Genomic DNA, 24,041 nt, shown 5'->3' with positions numbered 1-24,041 from the left:
ATTTTTAAACATTATTGTTTTTAATGATTTTATTTCAGAAATATTTAAAAAAAATATTAATCACTCTAGTAGAGATGATTTGTAAAATTCTACTTTGTATCCTCTCGGCAATATAAAGAACTGACAATTTATACTCATTGCTCATAAAGTCTTTATAAACTAAAAAGTAAAGAAATGACAAAACTACACGGTCTAACTATAAAAAATGACTAAAATTGGTCACACAAAAATAAATAACACCTACCAACATAATCTATCTGATAATAATTCTTTTCCAAGCATGCTTGTCTGTTTGTTATTATAAATTAATCCCTAAAAAAAGGACTGAAGTATTTTATTAAAATTTTTTACACAAGTTAAAACTACTATTTTTTTGTAAATTAATAAATAAGATTTTCAACTTCATAATCGAGGACATCAATTTTTACATTATTAATATGAATAAATAATATTTTATAAAGATAAGGCAGACTTTATACTAGCAAATTATTGAATACGTAATAATATACACACTATTGATTCATTATAAGAAGGATATTGGCCATAATTTGTTAGAACTGAATCCAGTTTTCACAGTGCCTAGGGCTACTGTCAGTTACAGGTTTCCCTTTCGGAAACAAGCAAGTTAAAAAAAAGCAAAGAAAACAAAACAAGATGTGGTTTATTTATTTCATAATTAAACGAATAAATGAGAAAATCTGGTTTGTTAAAAAGAGCAGATAGTAGACTGTTCTACTCTTTTTAACTGACTGCTAAAGTACTTTTCTTAATTGCATCCTAGATCTTAGTCGGTTATTTAGATTTATAGTTCTCGTAACTATGAGATCTTAAAAGGAAAAATAAATAAATAGAAGAGTAGATGTCTTAAATGAAACAGGAAAAAATGTAAACATTAGAACATATTTCAAAATTATTCGTAAATTTTCGTTCTCATAAACATCATTTTAAGGAGTAAATAAAATTAAAACCAAAATTACACTTCTATAAATTACGGAATGACTTCACTAAGTTTAGAATGTGAAATTAATTTATACTACAAGTATTATGATTTTAAAAAAAACAAATTTTGTTTTATTTTGTGTTAATTACTGGAAAAACTATTAGTTGAGTTACCATTATTTCATTTTCTTCAAATATCGTAACTTAATGCCACTTACGCGATTAGGAAGGTTTCATATATTTTTCCTGAAAATCGGTGTAGCCTTTCTAAAGTTACAAGGAACAAACAGAACAAGGAACCCAACACTAAATATCCAAATCTTTGTGTAACAGGATAAAAAAAATAAAATAAAATAAATTGTTGCTGAAAAATTAAAGAAATAGATTTTAAATTTGAATTAAATTGAACAAAGAAGTAATTCAACCCGTACTAGGTAATTCAAAGAGCTAATTCTCTAATTTATAAAGAGATAGTATGCTTCTATAAAAAATAATTAAATGATATAGTGTAGTATATAATGGAAGAAAAACTTGAAAGTAGAAGTCTAAAAGAGTTTACCAAGGTCGAGATGTTTGACTAAGGAGAAAAGCGATACTGAGGCGATGTGATCAACAAAAGAGCATGGGTAGGACTATATTTTACATCACGAAAAAAGTAGCTTTAAATAAAAAATTATGAACCATTATGCGCAAAAAAGGTTTTATACCATATGTCTTGTGTTATTCTAGAATGTTTTAATCTACTTGAAGATAAATTTTAAAAACTAAACAAATTAATTATTAAAGTACACACACCTTTTCAACAGTGTTTCATTTCTATACTCCTTAACTTTGTTAATAAATTTGGAAAAAACGTTAGTTTAATAAAAGTAAGTTAGGTTTTAATTACATATGAAACAAAATTTTATGTGGAATTTTTTTTTTTTTTTTTTTAGTTTATCCAGTGTTTGATTTCAATATGGAAGCTATTTTAAGAAGAATTTTTAATTTGAATCTCACTAAAACTGGGACTTTTTTTATACTGAAGTTATTTAAATCGCTATTTCGGTACGAACATAACTTAAATTAAAAATCTGATGTGGAAATCACATGACTTCCTGGTACGCCTATTAAATTTCATATATTTTTTATTACACTTTTTTTTTATTATTGAATTATTTATTGTAAAACTTTTTCCCAATCAGAGGTTAATAATTATTAACAAGTCAATAAATTTAGATTAAAAAAAAAGAAAATGATGTCGCATTCGAACCGATGTGACTTCCTCTTGTAAGATCCAAATATTTCATTAATTAAAATTTTATTGGACTATGACTCTGGAATCAATGAAAATAAGTATAACTTATATCGTTGAAAAGTTCTCAATGAGGGCTTATTACTGCAGTTAAGAAAAAGTCAAAAATTTTAAATGTTTTGGATTTTGGGCTTTTTTGGACATTTTGGTCCAGTCGCTTGAAATCAAAAGGGGAGGTGCATAACTAGATGTTACAAAGTCCGATATCCAAAATTTCAATATTCTACGGCTAATAGTTTTTGAGTTATGCGAGATACATACGTACAGATGCCACTCCGAAACTAGTCAAAATGGATTCAGGGATGGTCAAAATTAATATTTCCGTTGAAATCTGAAAACCGGAATTTTTCGCGATTACAATACTTCCTTGTTGAAGGAAGTAAAAACGGGGTGAGAAGAAACAAAAATTTTAATTAAAACGGTCGAGAACCTTCGCCGTCTGTTAGACAAACGTAGGGTCGTTTCACATTTATCATTATAGTAAGGACATCGTATTTGTCCATCCAGTTGTTTCGTAATTCAGCCATGTGAGATAACTTCTTTCGTGCAATAGAAATTTTCAGCAGTTTTAATCGAAATCTTGCTTTCCTTCATAACTCTTTTAATCTTTCTATTACCTCAAACGACGAAACTACGGATGTATTTTAAAATGCATAGTTCAGCGAAAAAATAATTTTCCTATTTTTACCGAGTCCGAAATAGCAAATTAAATTAAGCAAATGGCCGTTATACTGAAACTGACCATAGAAAAAAAAATGTACGTATTTAAGCTCTGAAATATAATTAAATATTTTTTTAAATATACCTATTCATGGAATATTGAGTTTACATTACCACGAATACATGAGAAAACATTTTGAATTTGTAATTTTCCATTTAATGGTTCATAAGAAAAAAACTTCAAAGATACTTTCTTTTCTTTCGTAATGGTAAATTTAATTGATGAGATAATGTGGAAGATAAATTTATCAGAAATTTGAGAATCACTCCAAAAAAATTTCTAATTATTTAAACTTTGTAATACAATTTTTCTAAATCATAATTCACTGATTCATAAATACACACAAAATAAACAATTTACCAATATCTGGATAAATTTTCCATCCTAAAGAATGTTTTACGTACATTGTTTTAATTTACTGTTCTTGGTAACGTTACTTTATCACTTCAGCAAAAAATTCACCACTAAAAAGAAGCAGTAGTAAAATACTAAGAATAAAATGAATCAATGGAATCCCCCTGTAAAAGGAGAATGTCTATAGACAATTTTTTTTTAATATAAAAAAAGAACATTATATACGCGTAATTAATTGTATTATAACAAGTTAACATATATAGGTAGCAGTACAATTTTTCGTAGAAATTATAGGGTGAGTAGGAAGTTGTTCGGAGTAACGTTGTACGGTTGAACGCTCGACAAGGCAAAGCGTCGGACGCGGACTGGTGACGCTCACACTTCGGGAGTTTCAGTTACTCTTGTGCCGTCGACTGTGTTACAACTGTCTTCCCTACATATTCGTCTATAGACAAATATCTACCCTACATTCAACACTCCATTAACAAACACAAGGTAAGTAAATGTTTATAAAAATCAACAGGTTGCTTCATGTATAAGATGTGATTATTTAACTTAAAGTTAATAAAGTAAATAGAATTTACATTAAGAAAAATTAGTTCGTTTTATTTTTTAAATATTAAATCGTCATACGAGTAACTTTTTTATTAAAAAATAATTTTGATTTACAGTTTTCATCTTTAAGGCTTCAAAGCATCTTATTAAAAATATTGGTTTTTTTAATTATTAAAATTTTTTTTTTAAAATTATTAAAATATTTTAAAACCATTTATTACAATTGTTAAAAAAAAAATGTTCTACAATAGTAATATTTTAAAACTGTTTATCTTTTTAACGTTTATACCCTAACATTAATAACAGTTTAAAAATAATATTAATTTAAAATTTTAATTAAATAATTAATCATTTTAATAATTAAAATTAGTTTTGTTTTATTATATAAATAACTAAATGTCCTACAAAACATTAAAATCCATTTTTCTCAGTTTTATTTTTTTTTTAAATATAAATATGTTTTAATTTATAAATATGTTTTAAATATAATATGTGTTAAATATGTTTTAAATTATAAATATATATATTTTTTTTTCTTCAGATATTAGAAATATTACACTGAATGTAAACAATAAAAAGTTAAACATTTTTGTTAAATATCACAAAAATTAATATTCTTTTAAAACTAATCCAGCTCTTAATTACCACAGAATTCTTCATATATAATTATATGAAACTGGGTCGTAATATTTTTCATCTTTGAATTGAAAAGAATTATATTGTTAAAAGAATAATTGTTTCAGATTTTAATTTTTTTTTTGTGATGAAATGCTTACAAATATATTTACGCTACATAAAATTTTATGAATTAACAAAGGTTTGGCTCTGATAACTATTTCAAAAGTTTCCTAGAAAAATATAAAATTAGAGATAAATTCTAGATATTACTCCGTACGGACTTTACAGATATTTTTAACTGGTTATAAGAAAAAAACAATTATTAAATACAAATAATCTGTGAGATTCTCGGTTCAGACAAAAATTCCATCCTCATGCAAAAGCCTTAGTTTCCATCGATGAATTATAGTTTTTTTTTTTTTTTTGTTTTTATTAATAATAAGAAAATAAGAATTTATCTAAAATTAAAGATAATAATTTTTTTAAATAAGCACACTTAAAATGATGATGATGAATACTTACTTCTTTAGTTTAAAAAAATACACTAGAATAATTATAAATACTTGAATTTTATTATTTTTATTCTCTCTCTTTCTTTTTTCTCGCAAAGCGTAAAAAAGTAAATTTACATAAGAATGCAAAATTTTGAAGCAATGATTTTTGTTATCTATGAATCTTTAGCATCCTCGAATCCATAAGGCATTTCATAAAAAAAATCAGTTCATAGTGTTCATGGACGGTCTGACGCTTACAAAACTTTAACGAAATTTGGTTCCGTTACCTCAACTAGATTTGATTACGAGTAAAATTAATTAAATACTAAAAAAAAAAAATAATAATTTCCATCAACAGAAATCAATTTTATCAAAATATACTTTAGTAATTATCATCATTGTACGGCTACTACCTGTAGTAAACAGAATGTACCATTTATAAATAAAGGTGATTTCAATTTGAATACCTCCTGTATTTCGGTGGCGTGCCATCCCAATATATAACAGTAATACACCATCTACAGAAAATTATTTTATTCTTTAATTTCCTTAAAAGCCTGGCATGAGATGTATATTATGCTTGATAATATCAATACCATTTTAGAGGCGACTTTATCTTGTGTCAGGTCTTCTACAATCATTAGATGAATTAATTTATTGTAAATAAATTTTTTTATTAAAAATATTTATTCTTGAACGTAACGTAAACGCTAAATAATATTTCAAACAGCATTAAAAGATATTTATAGCGAAAAAATTAAATCTAAAAAGAGAAAAAAATGATAGAGTTTTAATAATCTAAATGTTTTTTTATTACGTAATATTTTATAAAACCATCTGCAGTCCAGATCAGAAAGAAAAAGAGTATAAAAGTTTTCTAAAGGGAAATAATGAAAATATTTATTAAAAAAAAAAATTGAATAGTAACTAACATAATAAATAAATTAATAAATATGTGAAGCATTCAACTAAGTGTAAAAATACATATTCATTACTAAATATAAAGAAAAAAGCTTAATAATGTATTTCCAATAAAACTTATCCTTCAAAATGTGTCAAGAGTCCTTGAAATTTAATAACGATATATTTCTTTTACTACAGTCTAAAATACTCTAATCTGAAATATGACAGATTTTTATATTATGAAAAATTTCAATAAACTTAAAAATCAACCTTAACAATAAATAAAAATTATAAATAGATAATATATTCCTGGATTCAAATGATCTACTAACAATTTGTCAACAAAACGGAGAAAAAATGATATATATGTAGCTTAAAAAATAAAGATTTATTTACAAACTGCTTTAGAACTATTTTCATTTAACATATTTTAAATAAACGAATTTAAGATAAGTATTTACTTCTTTATTTTTTAAAGGTTATTTTTATCATAATTTAAAATAATATTTAAAATATATTTAATAATTTTATTTTAAATATAAATTTAAAATAATATTTTCAGCAGTTGTATTGATAATAGAAATGCAGTACTGCAAATAACTTAAGGTGAATGAAGAATATTAGATTTACTTATAAACAATAGATTTTATATGTACTTTTAGAGAATTAAATTCTCTGCAAATTTAATTTAAGATTTTGATGTGTTTATTACCCATTTAACAAAGTTATCTTATGCAAAACATAAAATAGTGTGTTTTACGACCCCAATCTTTAATCTTTTACCCGAGATTTCTCAAAACTTTTAATAATAGAATTCTGGGATCTATTTTTTCAATTTTTCATTTACACTTTAACTTGGGTCCCAAGAATTAAAGTCTGGCTTAATTTTACCAAAGGTGTAGAATCAGAGCGAATTCTTTCGCCAGCTGACACGCGCTAACAAAGCCTTTCCAAATTTATGTTTATATGAACTTCCTTCTTTATTTTAACCAGTAGAACATGTACGGAGAGTTTTTTACACTTTCCTGAGTCACTGTGTATGTATATATATATGTTACAATATAAATTAAATTTTTCCAGCTTATACTATTTAATATCATTCGTAAAAAATGTTTCTCTAAATATATTCATGTCAGATTAACAACCAATTGTGACACGTATTACTCCTATTTCGATTACATAGTAAACATTTAAGTACTGATCCCCACCAAGTCTAATTGTTCCGTGGCCTTGACTGCTATCGATATTCTGCGCAATCGTAGACTGCAGTGGTTGTATCCAGCAATTTATACGAGTGTAGCATTCTGTAAAGCTCACCTTTTTCAGAATCCTGGTAAATATAAAACTCCAATGAAAAAGATTGTACAGCGTCAAATGGAAACTCATTTCAATTCTTAATCTTAATAATTTTTTTTTGCTAGTTTCACGTTTGTTTTAGCAAATTAAAAATTCCCGTAAAGTAGGATTCTAACCCAAAAAAATAAATATGTACATTGTTCAAAAAATCGTATAAAAGTATTGTATTTAAGATAAACATACTATGTTTATATTAAGATACGTCGAGCTTCCGTGGCGGATTAGTTGCGTATATCTGAATCTGAAATACATATATATCACTCGGAAGGTTCTGGATTCTTATCCCAATCAGGCTTTGAATTTTTCATACTCAAACAAATTCAACTTGAATTATAAAACTGTAATTGGGCATCATCCCGTTGATTCTAAAGCCAGAAAATAATACAATTATAACAGTAAAACTGTTTTTTAACTGATCTACCGTATCTAATTTATAATGGATGTATTTGAAATAGATGAAACTGGTCATACTTTCATAACTTATGATCAATTTTATTATTATTGCAACGTATCATAGGCTGTGCATAACAACAGATGAACGTATTGATGAAGGTCATACTAGTCTTATAGTTGATAATTAGATGCAATTATTATTAGTGTAGCCTAAACTACACCACAAAATTTAGAAAAGAATTTCGCAAAAATTAGTTCAAACTAATTTTTATATACTTATTGCAACGTACAAAACCATATTTTTAAATCCTTCTCTTAAACTTTCACGTAATCATTAAAAAAATTTTTTTAATATTATTAAAAGTAATCAAGCAAGAATTAAATATTAAAATTAAATTTCCGTATTCATTTCGTACGCCTGCGCTTTATTTTTCTTTCCATTTATCTATGAGTTTATTTTTAAGTTTCCTCTTATTTTTATGGTTTACTTTACTTTTTCTGCGTTTGTGTTATAGATATCCAATTCTAAGAATGAATTTCAAGACTGTTGAGTCTTTTTAGGCAAATTTAATTTGATTATGCTCTTGCTAATATTATTTTATGGACAATTTTAAAAATATTAATGAATATCGTATGTGATACTTATTAAGATTTTGATAATCCTTAAGAGAAAAAGAAACAAAGGTACAAAGACTGATTGAAATTAATTTTTGATGACCCCAATCGTTAAACCGATTTGAATTTCATAATCAGACGCGATCCTTGTTCGTATAATAGTATATCTGCAGCTTGTTACATTAACCTAATACAGAATTCATTTACTGGTAAGTTGGAGCGGCGAGAAGTCCTAAGCGTTTAAATATAATTCGTTAGCCCTAGCCTTGAGCAATCAACCATCTTCATGAGAAACTAATGTTTTCATCATATATCAATAGTAAAATTTTCCAAGGAAAATTATATAATAATATACTGAAAACTTAATAGTTCATATTATGTCCAAAAACTTGAAAAATTAGAGGGGTCATTCTAGGGAGAAAAATATTCAGCTTACAAATTACATGATTTTGATAATATTTTATTTTGGCACAAAAGATGACCACGAAATCATCGATAAGTAATTACGATTTTTTACGATACGATACTAATTAAGGATACGAATCCGGGACCTCCAGATAAAAGGACAAGAGACTACAACTCGCGCCACGGAGGCCGGCGATTTGAATACATCTAAAGACGAATAAAAGACGAGTATGACGTAGAATTTGCACTACTGTTCATTATCTCTCATACGTGTAGAAATAATGATGCCATTTTATAACTTAATACTTGAATTAAGAGACTATTGTAAAACAAATACCACCACGCGCGCACACACTACTCACAATATATTGTTTACACATACACTACAATGAGCGTAACCTTGGCTTTTATAGGTATAAATACAATCGTATAAAATCAACAAACAACTATAATTGTTTGTGATAAATGTTTTTTAATTGAATTTTAAAACGAAATAGTTTCAAACATATACATCAGTCTATTTTTTATTATTTCATCATCTTTTGATCGTACACCCACATAATAGGTTGTAAAGCCAACTAAAGAATGGTCATTTGATTTTTCCAGCTTCAGGCTATGAGTAATGCGATTGTTAAATAATTTTATTTAAAGTTAGTATACTTTAAACTGGAGTCGAATGAGGATCCTATACCATCAGAGAGTAACTATAATGAAAGCTATAATTAAATAAAAAATTCGCAAACTATACTTTCGTTAAGTCCTTTTTTTATAATTTCATATTTCCAGTACCAGTGAAAATTTCAATAACTCTTAAAGAAGAATAATTTTGGGGGTTTCCTCTTATTTTTGCAGAATTTCCCTTTGCGATTAAGTTTTTGAAAACGAAAATTAACAGTCCTTTAATGTAATGTGTTCAACTAAAAATGTTCCTTTCCTATACAAACCATCCGTGATTTTATATGTTACGGTACGCTTGCGCACCGTAATGCAAGCCGATAATTCTTTCCCTTTTTTATCTCCTCCACTATTATTAATAATAAATAATAATAGTAAAGCAATAAAAATGATCATCTTGCATTATGGTACGCAAGCGTACTCCCGGGTTAATTGTTTGCAATAACTCAATCGTTTGTCAACAGATGTTTACAAATGAGGTGTCATTTTGTTCAAAATAAAATGCTTAATAAATTTCGTAGAAGTAAAACTTTGATCAAACAAATAATCACAAAGATACTGAAGATTAAAAAATTACGATGGTCGTAATTTTGAAATTTTTAAAGAAGTTTACAAAATTTTTTATTAGGTAGAAGAAGAAACTAATCTCAGATTTGCCAAATTTAATTAAAGTAGGTTTACTTGACCCTGAGAAATAATTTTTTTGTTGAAAATCACAAAATGACGCCCAGAAGGAAAATTAAGCAAAGTAGGATTTATGTCGTTAACCGTCGTAAACGATTAATGTCGTTTATGAACATTTTTGCTCAACTTTGTATCCTGAATCAATTCCCGAAGTTCGGTTAATATGTCCCGAAACACTCTTTACATCTCGTAGTATCATTTACTGATAAGATAAGATTAAAAAATCGAATACACTAGACAACCGTGACGGATACACAGATAAGATATCATGATTTAAGATTTAGGAAGCAAATTTCTCATTCCTTGATTTAATTATGAAATAAATAAACCATATGTTGCACTTTTTTTAATCATTAGTTATTTGCGAAAGGGGTTCTGTTAATAATAGTGCCCCCAAGGTATCATGAAAACTGGATTCCATTCGCTAGTTATGCTAACGTCTTTCTTCTTATACACGAATGGTATTATTATAGACAACATAATTATATTAAGTCTGTATTATTTCTTGTAAGTGATACGCTCTAATCAAATGATTTTATGACATATTCCAAATTTCAAAATCATCAGCAAAATTTGGCGATTCAATTTTTATGCTTTTTTCTGCAGCATATTTTTTTATTACTACAGTAGGAATTAATTATTTTTAAAAAAATACTGGTTTATTTATATTTTTCTTGTACCCTTGTTATTCCACAAAATTGAAATTATGACAATTTGATGAACTATTAACAAAACAAAAAAATTAAAACTCACTATGTGGTTAAAAATGTTTTCAAAGTTTAAACAAATTTCAAAAATAAAAAAGTATAGGATTTTGTAATAAGATTACGCCTAAAAATTAATTAAAAATAAATCTACTTTTAGTATAAATAAGAAATCGATAAAAATTAGACAAAAGAAACATGTAAATTGAATCATTATATTTCTTTAAATAAATGATTAAATTATTAACAAACGTATAATTTTACATAAATAGCCCACCACTCTTTCGGACGTTGCTGTCGGGGTTAAAATCCCCATTAGATTTGCAATACTTCACATATTACATCACTCATCACTAGACAACTGTAAACCGAATAATATCCGTAGTTACGAAAGAATAAGACATTTCATAAAATTTCCGTTTTATAAATTTATAAACGTAAACAACTTTATTACGCATAAAATAATAATATTCTAAATAAAGATAATAATAACTGTTAAAAATAACCACAAATCAAAATATATGACATATTATCTTAGTTTGGATATCTAAGCGATAAGAGAAATTAACGCCTATCTCAGTCTGTATAAAAACATTTAGTTATAGAAATTTAAAAAAAATCTGAATGAATTTTTTATTTGGGATATTTATTTAAAAAAATTGTATTAAAACTACGAAAATTTAGCTTTCATTGAATTTACATTTTGTATTTGCACTATCGTTTTGGATGAGTTTGAATGTTAATCACCCGTTTCGTAATAACGGGGAAAAATCGTTGTTAATCATATTTTATCACAAATCATTTTCTATTAATCTCTGCAGTTTTATTTTATTACTGATATTTATCTATAAAAAAACCGAAAATGTACCCTTTTGTGACTTTAAAAGAAAAATTATCGAATGTAGCTAACTTTTTAAAATTACTCGAATTTATGCACATCTAAAATTATTCTTAAAACATTACCTGTTAGCTATCCCATTAATAAACTACTTTTTACTCATGCCCAATTTTTACAAAAGAAAATTATTTTACAATTTTTCTAGTCGTCTACTTCATAAAAAATTATTATTTTTAGATATTCAAATAATTTTATATGGATTTGCCAAGAAGATATAAATATCAAGATGTTGAGAAAAAATTGGAAGCATTTTTAGCCAAATCTTTAATTACATTTTTAATTATAAATATCAATTAATCTCGACGAAATAATTTTTAGTAAAATTACAGTTACTTGGCATATAAAAGTGTAAACATAATTCCAAAAGAACTTCACCATATTATAAGCACATAAACATTTATTGAGATAACTTACAGATTCGGTTGAGACCTCATTTCATAGAAAAACACAACAAATTTGTCAACCAATATTTACTTTGATTGGATGTGGCTTCCATTTGTAATGCGACATACATCCCAACTGAAGTCGATTTCATTCTAGACTGTAGCCGGAAAGTCGGGCGTTACCTCTGCAGTTGTGGTGTTATTTCGAAGTTTTACCTCATCAACAAGATGAACCCGATCTTTAATGAAATACCACAAGAAAAAATCTAGAAGAGTAAATCTAAGGAGTGAGATGGCTGTGCAATTCGATCTTCACAACCAATCCACCGACCTGGGAATCGAGTATCAAGAAAATCTCGGATTTTTAGGCGGTAGTGAGGTGATGCCTTATCTTTCTGATAGTAATGGCGTCCCACCTTGGTCATCATCGTCTAACTGAGGAATTAGAAAATTTTAAAGCATGTCCAGATAAACGATACCATTTACGGATGTCTCATGGAAGAAGAACGGGTCGTTCTGTCTGTAAGATGAACAACCTGCCTCGATGAAGGTTTGGTACTAAGAGTAAATTGTTTGTATACTAGGAAAGCTAGTATACAAACGTACGTAAGCTGTACGAAAATTACGTTGTCCTGCAGGTATTGACTGCAACTCGTAAAACCAAAACGCATAGCGAGTACGTTCCGCACCAACAAATGTGTCCATTTTACTTATATATATATATATATATATTTTTTTTTTAACAATCATCTCTAATGGATTACTACACTTTAGAAAATAATTAGAAAAATGTTGGTCAATAAACATTCAAATTTTGCAACAGGAATGAAAAAAATGCATTGCTAATATTACTTATTATTCATAGTTATACACGGGATTAAAGTTGAGTATGGTTAAAAGTAGTTAACAAAAGATATTTTCTTTGGTTTTCCTTCAGTCTTTGAAGAAAAAATTTATACTGAAATAAAAGTGTGTATGATAAAAAAGAGTGAGTGGGGAACGATTTAAGATAAGCTAACCCTTGATCATATTACTGGATTTAGAACCGAAAGAAGATTTGCGATTTATAACATTTATTACAACTGATATATTTCATTACTCTCACAGGTAGATAGAGATAGATAGATAGATAGATAGATAGAAAGAAAGATAGAGAGAGAGAGAGAGAGAGAGAGAGAGAGAGAGTGATAGAGGGAGTGTGAGTGAGAAATTGCGTTTCCTGTAAAATAATGAAAAATACTAAAATCTACTTTTACATTAACAAAGTTGTTATTTTATTTACAATTAAAATATAATGTATAAAACGTCTGAGTCCATATCTACAGCATTAGTACTTTTTTTTAAATTTCAATTAGTAAATGAGCAATAACAATTTTACGAGACATTATACATATAATGTTTCCATTCCGAAACAAAAAAATTTACGTAAATAGGAGGAATTATTTTTTTTACTTCCTTATAAAATTAAGAGAAAGTTTAACATGTATCCTTAAAACCATACATCTAAAGTGAGACACTTAAATAAGTAATAAAAATATAATGTTTTTAATAGTTTTTTTATTTATCGCAGTAGAATACACTATTTAAAGATGTATTTATGTTATAAAACTAAGGATTAAGAATGAAATCGCAAATGTTTTAATTTTCCTTAAATGAATACAGTTGATATTATAATAATAAATAAACTATAGTCCAGGACCGAATTAAAATTTTCCAGATACTACAAATATGTCAAAAATAAAATAATAAAAACAAACAAATACATAAATAAAGATAACGCACCAGCATAAATCAAATTCAAACATTAGCATAACCAAATAAACAAAATGATAATTAATTGTCAGCAATAACAATTTTAAGATAATATTATTTTAGATAGATCTCTGAAAACAGATATGTCTATTTAATTTCAGTAGAAAATATCTTTTTTATCGCTTGATAATTTTTATTCCCTTCCAGATGATCTATCACCTTATCTGTAAATGTCTCCTTTTTTCTTTTCCTTTTCCATTTTCTCTTCCTGGAAATTTATTATACAATCTATTATAAGAACAATAAAACACAATATTATATTCTTCTTCGAATTTTGACACTATTTTTTATTCTATTAATTCTTGAAAAGAAAATTGCCTCATCAGGCCCAGCTGTAAATATTTTATTCTTTTTATTTTAATTTTCCTAATTTATCTCCAATAATACAAATTTTATATACTTGAAAATATCATCTTGTCTTTTTAATTAAAATTAATTATCTTAGTACACACACAGATCAATGAACTCGTTTTGCCTTCTACCTTCTACTTAATTAGTAATATACTTAATTTTTCTTTTATTATAAAATCAGGATTAAAAATACTTGTTTAAGTTTACATATATACAAGCCAGGTTATTATAAAACAATCCAGTTTTATTAGTTAGAATAAATAATTATTACAGATGAAAATTCTGGTTATCAATAATTATTCTTTATTTTAAAAGTATTTAAATGAACTTTATAACCGTTTAAGATAATTATTACGTTCAAAAATAGAAACACAAACGATTTAAGTACGTTGATTAATCTGTTAGACAAAATTCGTATCAAATTTAAAGATAAAAAAATGATTTAGGGAGATAGATATAAAAAAGGTGAAAATATTATTTTATATTACGTTTTAAGAGGAAAATTTAACTACTTATAATTAAAAATGTTTTTGAAGTACCATAATATTCCAATTCATTGTAGAATTTATAAATAAAAATATACTTAATACACCCAAAAATAAAAAAGCTTATGTAAATTAAACATACAAAACCATTCAATTTATCATTAATCAATCTTTCAAACTATGAAATAGTTAATATTAAAAAAGCGTAGGCTTATATATTTTATTACAGACATTATTAATACTATTATTACTATTAATAGCTAACAATAAAAGAAATATATATATAGTAATATAAATAGATATCGCCTACTCACTATTTTGTATTCTCTTTTGATATACTTTTATTTATCTATTTATTTTTAAATATAAATATATGTGATATGAATATGGATAATGAAATTTAATATTTATAATGATTTCTTAACAATAAAAATGATGGTAATAATAAAGAAATCCATGAAATAAGTTAAAATATATTCTTTAACTTTGCTTATTATAAGTAATATTTAAAATATATGCGCTATTCAAATTCTGTAATGGTAGTGTAGTAAATAGTTAAAACAAGTCGTATTACTTCATTAGTAATGCATGCTTTGTTTTAATAATGCTATTGAATCTAAACAAAATTCATTTTCTTCAAGTAAATGTATTCAATAACTTCTTTAAGCTAATGATAAAAAAAAAGGAAACATAGAAATGTAATAATTAAACTTAATTAGAAAGACAGTGATTTTTACTGTACTTTACGATAATAGAATGAGGAAAACTGTTTATATAATTATTTTACTACGAAAAGTTTATCAATATGTTAGAAAAATATACGTAAAAATAATTATCATAAAGAAAATTATTTAATAGGAACTATTCTACCACCCCCCTCTCGATAACATAAATAACCAATTATATTATTTATTTAATGTTTACAGTCCTAAGATTTTCTCAAAAAGCGATCCAAACGATAAAAAATTTCTTACCACCGTCTCGTTTGAAATACCAAAAAAAAAAAATACAAACAAAAGTTAAAACAAAAAGAAACCCGATTAAAAAAAAAACATCCTATACAATAAATGATAATACTGTTTAAAACATATTTAAGTTCTTACATTTTTAAGTAGGCACCATAAATTAAAAGCAACCACCAAAATTCTAGTACCCCTAAATTTAATGTTAATTTTTAAAAGATGGAATTTAATGAACAATTGAACAATTTTTTTAATTTTTTGGACGATTTTTTGAAATTGATTTTATTAACAATATTGATTTTATTTAACAATGAATTTTTTATTTAATTTAAACATTAAAAGCTTATAAATAAAAAACTGCTCTGACCGTATGAAAAGATATCGTTTACAAAAAAAAAAAAAAACACTACAAAAATGCCTAAAGCCAGAAAATCCTCTATGTAAACAAAAGATTACACAAAACAACTGACACAGACTGCTGAATTACGAGTGTTTGCTAATGCTTTCTGTTGATGCAGAATACGTATTACTTTGGAAAATAACTATAGGTTGTAATGTTATAACTTCGATTGTGTTACACAACTATTTTACTTTAACAAGAAGTACGACATGGGTTTAAATGATGGATGAATAAGGCCAGAAGCTTGCCGGAGATCGAACCCGAATGTTGATCTTAGACTATCAAAAAAATCCTACCCGCTGCACCAAAATTACGTTATAAAAATCCAAAAATGAATAATATTTTTAAACAGTAGTATTTCTAGACAATCTATTTATTATTATTACTTTTTTTTTTTTGTTAAAAAGATCAGTCACTAAAGTTATTTGATAAAAAGTTACAAAGGGACCACCATCAGAGGAATTTTTTCACAATTAAAAAAATAATCATCAGTCTATTTGATGAAGAGTACGGCTTGAACATACATAATAAAAAAATTAATTTGGGTTCAATTAAATGCCTCCCGCTTTTATTCAATTATATTTTTTTATTCCGTAGATTTTTCTTTGAATTGTTTGGGTTTTTATTTTCAAATAAAGGTATAACTACTATCTAGCAAAAATTTCGAGTTTGATAAAAATTTTTTTATTTTATCCTAAAAACATTTACGGATAAATCACTAATATAGAAAGGAAAAACATACATATATTTTATCATTTTAAAATTATTATTTATATAAGTTTTTAAAAATTTGATTGATGTACAAATATTGTTTCAAGTCAGTGTTAACGAGTTTATAAAGTGGCTGACAGAAAATTAGTAGCTGAGAATTAGTTCATGTATTGAAACCTACAAAGATGGGAGAAAACTAAAAACGGTAATAAAATATAAAATTATTCTAAAAATACTAGAAAAATTATAAAATTTATGAAATAATAAGAACAAAATAATTTCCATGCCAATAATTTCTTATTTACATCTTCAAGTCGCGGTGACTTTAAGACTAAGTGTAAAGTTAAGAAGCCGCAAAAGCTGAAACGGAAAACATAGATCTATGAATAATCTCATTAAAATTCAACAAGCTAATTTTAGTATTGTCGAAAATAAACGTAATAAGTAAGACTAATTTAACCGATTTTGTAATCTCATAATTTAAAAAGATATTAATAAATTTGAATGACTAATTATGGCTCGACTTCATTTTTTTAAAAATAAAAGTTAAATAAATCATACAATTTATTACAAAAGACAAGTGATTAGTTAATATGTTAATAGGAACTTTCAAGTTGTCATGAGAAAGAAAAACTAAGTAGCATAAACAAAATAAGACTTAGTGAATGGAATCAGAATGAGTGATGTACAGATAAAATTGAAAAGTAGGTCGAGTGTTAAGTCTACTTTTTAAACGATTCTTAGTTTCAGTAAATTATATATGTAAAATATTTGACTAATACAAAGAAAGTATATAAAAAAGATACATATTATGGAGTAAACGTAGTAGATAATGAAAAAGATATTCGTAATTTTATCAATAAAATAATTTAATTTAACGCTCAAGATCCCTTTTCACATAATAATATAAAAATCTAAAATTATATCCGAAAGAAAAACCTATATTTATAAAATAAAAGTAATAAAAATATATATAATAAATTTATTTTGTGAGCAGTCCAAGCTGAAATCAAAAGTTATCTTACAGTATATCAGTACCACTCTAATCTCTACTAAAAATATTTACAAAAAATGTTGACAAACGCAGATGTTTCTGGATGCGCGGCTTACAAACACAACCTAATTAAAAATATTTATCATTTTATTTAAACATCATATTTTTTCGTTTATTTAATTCAATGATTCTATCTAAAGCGCGCGCGCATACCGTATTTAATTCATATTTTAGTGGCGACACTAGCGGCGGTGGTCGGTACTAACTAAAATAATATAATTTCACAACTTACATAAAACAAATTTCGCTTGTACGATCGGTAGACTGGTATAGCCGCGAATCTTAACGCACCAGGTATCTAGTCACCCGGGCGATCTAGTTCGAGATCCAGCCAGCCCGACTAATTTTTTCACACTTTAAATATTATTCATTTATTTAATTCTACCGCTCATCTGTGACGTCACAACATAAGACGATTAAAACAATCTTTTTTGGGGCGGGGGTACAATTTTGCATAGGTTTTTTGGCAAATATGGTTATGTTTTAATTGTCCTTAATAAGTCCTTAATTAGGAGAAATATAGATATAATGAGGGTCCTTGCTCCACAGTCTCAAGTTGAAAATTTAATGGCATCAATGCGCCATATATAGAAGTAATCTGACCAAGTCTGGAGATATGAGGTGACTTAGAGGCCAACACCGAACACACACACACAAACTTACAAACAATAACATCCGGAAAATTTCCAACCGGTTTTTTTTGGGTTCTTTAGATATCAGAACGTCAAGATCCGGTGAAAACCGCATATTTCCAAACTGGACGATTATAATACTTTCCATTCTAAAGCTTTAGCTCTGCTGTAGCGCTAGACGGGAAAGTAAAAACGAAGTATTTCAAATCAAATATGTTGTGTTTCAAGGGGAAAAGAAAACTCCAGAATTGTTGAAAACCATTTTCAAGAGAATTTTAATATCAATTCTAATTTTTAATAACTTTTAATCGATTCATATTTTACGAATAAAAAAAACTCGTTGAACAACACTTTTTTTTTAATTCAGCCAATAATTTTAAAGATGTTCAACATTTTATTTGTTATAACAAGAAATTTCAATGTGTCAGATTGGCGAAAACATAAATAATTCGGACATCTTGAATTATTATTTACATTTATCTTGCGTTTGCTGGTGAGGTTAACAGTTTGAAGATCAGCTGAACGAGTTTTTTTTTCAACACTACCGATTCAATTATGATTTCCGGTCATCAATTTTCCACGTTAATTTAACAACAAATTCTGATCTGGAGATCCAGGTGGATTTAAAAGTCTAAAAATACCCGAAGACAGGTGTTCTTTAGATGTCTGCGGACATCGATTTAATAAGTTTGACTAGATTCCAAACCTTCGGTTTATATATGAGCAAATTTCAGACCATACTTTTATATTTATTACCAGTTGAATAAAAAGATACTGAACTGTACGATTTATTTTTTTTTTTTTTAACGAAGGTTGAGGAATGACGTTAACATATATTAAAAGTAACATTTTGAACAATTGTAATATCATTTCACATCTTCTTATCTTGAGTACTGTATTAAAATCTTCTGACTTCTTTTGTCTTTAATTATAAAGATTAAGACAAAAGTTGTTCTTAATTTTTGAGCAGAACAAGAATCTGGTTAAAGTAATATTAAAAAAAACGAATGAAAGATAAAGATAACGATAGAGATGACCTTGACAAAGACCGCAAAATTAATATTGTTGCCTTTACACTCTTTAAAAAAAGACAATTGGAATGAAAGCTTTTTCAAAATATATAATTTTTAATTATAAACATAAAAAAACCCGTTTTATATTAAAGCTTAAGATATATTCAATTTTAGATTAAATCTTTTTTAATACTAGTACATAAACACAATTATTTAATTCTGAATAGTCAAGAAAAAACATTTGAAAATTATTTCATAAAAACTATAGTAAACAAAACCACTATTTTTCAACAGCGGTTTAAAAACAGACTTTTTTTAAAATAAAAAATAAACTTTAAAATACTATAACAAGAAACATACAGAATAATAAAGACCTTTTATTTTGATATTATAGTTCGAGTAAAATTCCTTCCTTTGCATGGCGATGTAGCTACGTGACACGCAACCTAATTTGCGTAATGTTATTCTAAAATCCATACTATGTTAATAATGTAAAAGGAGGATTTTTTAAAAAATAAAATGAAATTTCATTGGTGTAGAATTTAGATTTATTACCGTAAATGAAATCTTCGTTATTTATATTTATTAACTCGGTTGTACGAGTATGTTGTAAAAGAGTTATTAAAATGACCATTAATTTCTTAAAACTGCGCCAAATATTTAATACTACCATCAATATAATTTTTGTGCTGGTATTTGTAAACTTTTTTTAATAATTTTTTTTCTACTTACAAATTAAGAAGATTCAGCAAATTAAATGATTTAATTTATTAAGAAACATTTATTTTTCAAGTTTACAGTTATTTATACCAAATTCGAAATTTTTTCCACTTCAATCTTTGTAAATGTAATTTAACAAAAGAATTCAGAAAAATAAATAAATCATAGAAAACTAAATTTCCACTGAAATAAAACAGTATTTCTACAATTAGATGAAAAATTAATAAATATATTATTACCTTTATAAATTTAGTGCTTATCAGTAATTTAATATAACGGTGTCTAAGTAAAAATTATATACATAGTTATTATTACCAAGTTAATAAAAATACAACTTCATTATTTTTTACGAAAAGATATTATTGACAGAACTGCCATGATACGGATCTAAATGTCTTGTTTAATATTGTACGTTAGGGTTAAATTGTATATATATTTCTAATGACTGTTCTGCCTAAATCTAATCAGAATAAATTTCAGAACTATAGAAAATCTGATGAAATAATCTATAATTTAAATAAAACTCGCCGTAGTATCGTAATCCATATGCTGGGGACTATCATAAATAAGGAATGAAGTGTTAATTAGTCGTGCTAAAGAGAAATTTTTTTAAACAATAGGACTATAAAGAAATAGTATTAAAATTTCAAAATTATTTAAGATGTTATAATAAAATAATGTATACAATTTAGAGCGCGAAAAACCATCTAAGAGACTGTTAGTTTTCTTTTGTTATTTATTTTATCAAAATTAAAAAGCAGAAAGAATAAACAAAAACAGAAAGCAGAAAGAATAAACAAAAACAGTTGTTTTTGGTTTTTAGCATTTTTTTTTTAATTAAAACAATAGATTTAGTTTTAACTAGGTATATATACAATTAATTTACTATTAAAAAAGTAATAAATTCCATTCGAATGAAAAACTATTTAGCTTTTGAAAAAAGAATTTATAAAATTCTGTACTATATTATAAACTAAATTTTATTGCGATCCGGTTTTCAAGACATTGTACAACAAAATTAAAAACATAAGAGATATACAGAGAATAAAAATGAATAAACTTAAGGAAATTAAAACCTTACAAGAGATATTTTAATTAAGCAAAGGTCAGATAATGCGGATCTTCAGCTAATAAAAGCAAAGGAATTCCCAGGCGCTGCTTAGATTTTTTTAAAATACATTGCCATAACTGCAATTATATTAGTTTCAGCGACGTTAGATGATAGTATATACTCAATGCTTTTATAAGAAAAAAATAATTATGCTACAAAAATAATTGTTGAGAAATGAAAATTCTGTTTAAATTAATCATATTTTAAAACATAATTACAAGAATAAATTACTTTTTATCAAAACAGTTTTTCTTTTGAATGGCTTAATATTGGTTTTTTTAAGAGAAAAGGAGTTTTGGTTGGCTGTAAAATTCACATAGTGAAACGATGTAAAATGGAAAAAAAATATTTACAATTCTGGGAAATACTTTCACAGATTTCTATGAAACTATGAAAAAAGAGTTATAAGTGAATATGGAATTACAATCAAATGGAAATCCCCTTTAGAACTGGCCTTACGGATAAAATTTTTTTAAATCGAAATTAAAAACAATAATAACTTAATACTTAACATTATTATTTCAAATTATTGATTGTAGGAGATCAACACGTACCGGAATTTATTTAAAAAATATAAAAATAAAATAAAAAATGAAACTAGATTAGAACAAGTGTAATTTAAGAAGCAATTTCTGTTATTCAAAACAGCCACTTCCATTTCCTTAGTCATACACAGGTAAGCGTTGGTCGTAGTTGTACTATGTTCATTGTAAAAGATCACAAAGAAAAGATAATATCCTGCCGGGCCGGTTATCATTAGCAGACCAATTTGCAACTGCAGTTCTCTTTCTTTTACGTAGAAAACCGGTTTTATATTTTTCTTTCTTTGTTTCAACCGAAACGATGTACCTGCTACCATCTACTGCGAGCTTCTTTTATGCTACAACGGATCAGATATAAAAGTTAACTGTAATTTATTTAAAATATGTGTAAATACTTTTAGGAACTTTTTGTTTATTTACGTACGTAATTACAAGCTGACACCCTGTTTTACAATTTCTGTATATTTTTTAACTTTATATTTATGACTACATTTATACCAGTTGACTAAGATGATGAGAAAATCGAATGAAGTCTCCTTGTAAAAAGTTTAATATAAATTGCAAATTTATGAATAATCAGAATTTTATACTTGCTAATTTCATACAGACAATTGTTTTGGTTATAATTTCATTCAAGAATTAGGTTGCTAGAATAGCAAGCAAAATGCGTTACAAAGACGAATGAAACAATGAAAAAAGTAAACTGTCCAGTTTATTATTAAAAACAGTTGAGTATGAAGACAGGCCAGAAAAAAATAATACGAATCACTAACTATAATGTTGTTTTTTGTTAAAACTTTGCGAATAAAACAAAACAAATTCATATCTGTTGGGGAAGAAATTAAATTTTAAAGCAAAAAAAAAAAAAAAATGTAATAGAAAGAAGAATAACGAAGAGTAAAAATTTAAAGTAGGGAAGCAGCATAACAGAAGTAGCAGAATTTTATTATTTAGATAATAAAATTATAAATGAAAAACGAAATAAATAAGTTGTAAAAAAAATTCTCTAAAAAAAGAAAGCTGAAATCTGCTGATATTAAACAAGAATTTAGAACTGGAATGAAATTCATTAAAATATTTTTACGGAATGTATACCTTAACAGCAGCTAACCATAAATAATAGCAAACCCAGAGACATAAAAAAAGCAGTAATGATATGTAGTTTACAGTGTTGCTCTCACAACTCACCGGGTTGGTTTAGTGGTGAACTCGTCATCGCAAATAATCTGATTTCGAAGTCGAGAGCTAAAGTTCAAATCCTAGTAAAAGCAGTTATTTTTACACGGATTTGAATACTAGATCGTGGATACCGGTGTTCTTTGGTGGTTGGGTTTCAATTAACCACACGTCTCAAGAATGGTCGAGATTGAGACTGCACAAGACTACACTCATACATATCATGCTCATTCATCCTCTGAAGAAATATCTTACGGTGGTTCCGGAGGCTAAACAGAAAAAGAAAGGAGAGAGTGTTGCTGCATAGTATTAAAGATTAAGACGGTGTTAGAATGTGAAATAAACAGAATTTTTAAATAAATTTTGAAGCCGAATCTTGAAATGGAAGGAAAGGCTGATGAGACTGGGCGCGCTTATTACAGACGGAAATGCAGATGATATAAATTGTAAAGGAAATAAAAGTTTGAAATAAATAAAACAAGATCAGACTAAGAAATCGGCATATTACTGAAAGTAACAGAGAGATGCATCAAAACAGTTAAATAAATAACACAAAAGAAAATCTGATTTCAATATACGAGGCTCGGCTGATAAATTTTGCACATGTATGCGTAGCATGGGAATGAAAAGAGATATTGGAATGAAATAAAAAAATGAATAAAAGTACCTTAGCTACAAATGCAGTATTTATTTTTCAATATAACCCCCGTTTACACTGATACACTTTTCCCAACGTGTAACAAGTTTTTGCATTCCGTCACTGAAAAATTCTGGAGATCTTTCTCGGATCCAAGTGGCCACACCTGCCTTCACCTCATCGTCGGTAGTGTAATGAGTACCTTCGAGATCCCTCTTGAGATGGGGGAAGAAGTGGAAGTCGCACGGAGCCAAACTCGGCGAGTATGGCGGATGCGGAATAGGCTCAAACTTCAGCTTGTAAAGAATCAGAGAGTTTGCGTGATACCCATCGGGCACAGATTTTACGGTAACCTATTTGATCGATAATATGATTTACTCGTTCTTTAGATGTGCTTAACTGAATAGCGATGCGTTGCTGGGTGATTCACCGGTCACTTTGAAG

At 26.7% G+C, this 24,041-nt stretch overlaps 1 protein-coding gene across 3 annotated transcripts in view; it reads left to right on the top strand.

Annotated features, from left to right (window-relative positions):
• Positions 1-3,621: 3,621 nt before the first annotated feature.
• Prip (aquaporin prip) overlaps positions 3,622-24,041 on the top strand; it is a 169,789-nt gene continuing 149,369 nt past the window's right edge. Inside the window, exon 1 of one of the 3 annotated variants that reach the window (XM_075371005.1) lies at positions 3,622-3,803. The gene's annotated coding sequence lies outside the window, so the exon portion shown is untranslated. The remainder of the gene's footprint in view (positions 3,804-24,041) is intronic. The other 2 variants (XM_075371003.1, XM_075371004.1) reach the window with 2 other exon arrangements.

This window comes from Lycorma delicatula, chromosome 7 (assembly GCF_047948215.1).
Source record: "Lycorma delicatula isolate Av1 chromosome 7, ASM4794821v1, whole genome shotgun sequence".
NCBI classification, from domain to species: domain Eukaryota; kingdom Metazoa; phylum Arthropoda; class Insecta; order Hemiptera; family Fulgoridae; genus Lycorma; species Lycorma delicatula.
This window is presented reverse-complemented; position numbering and strand designations above follow the sequence as displayed.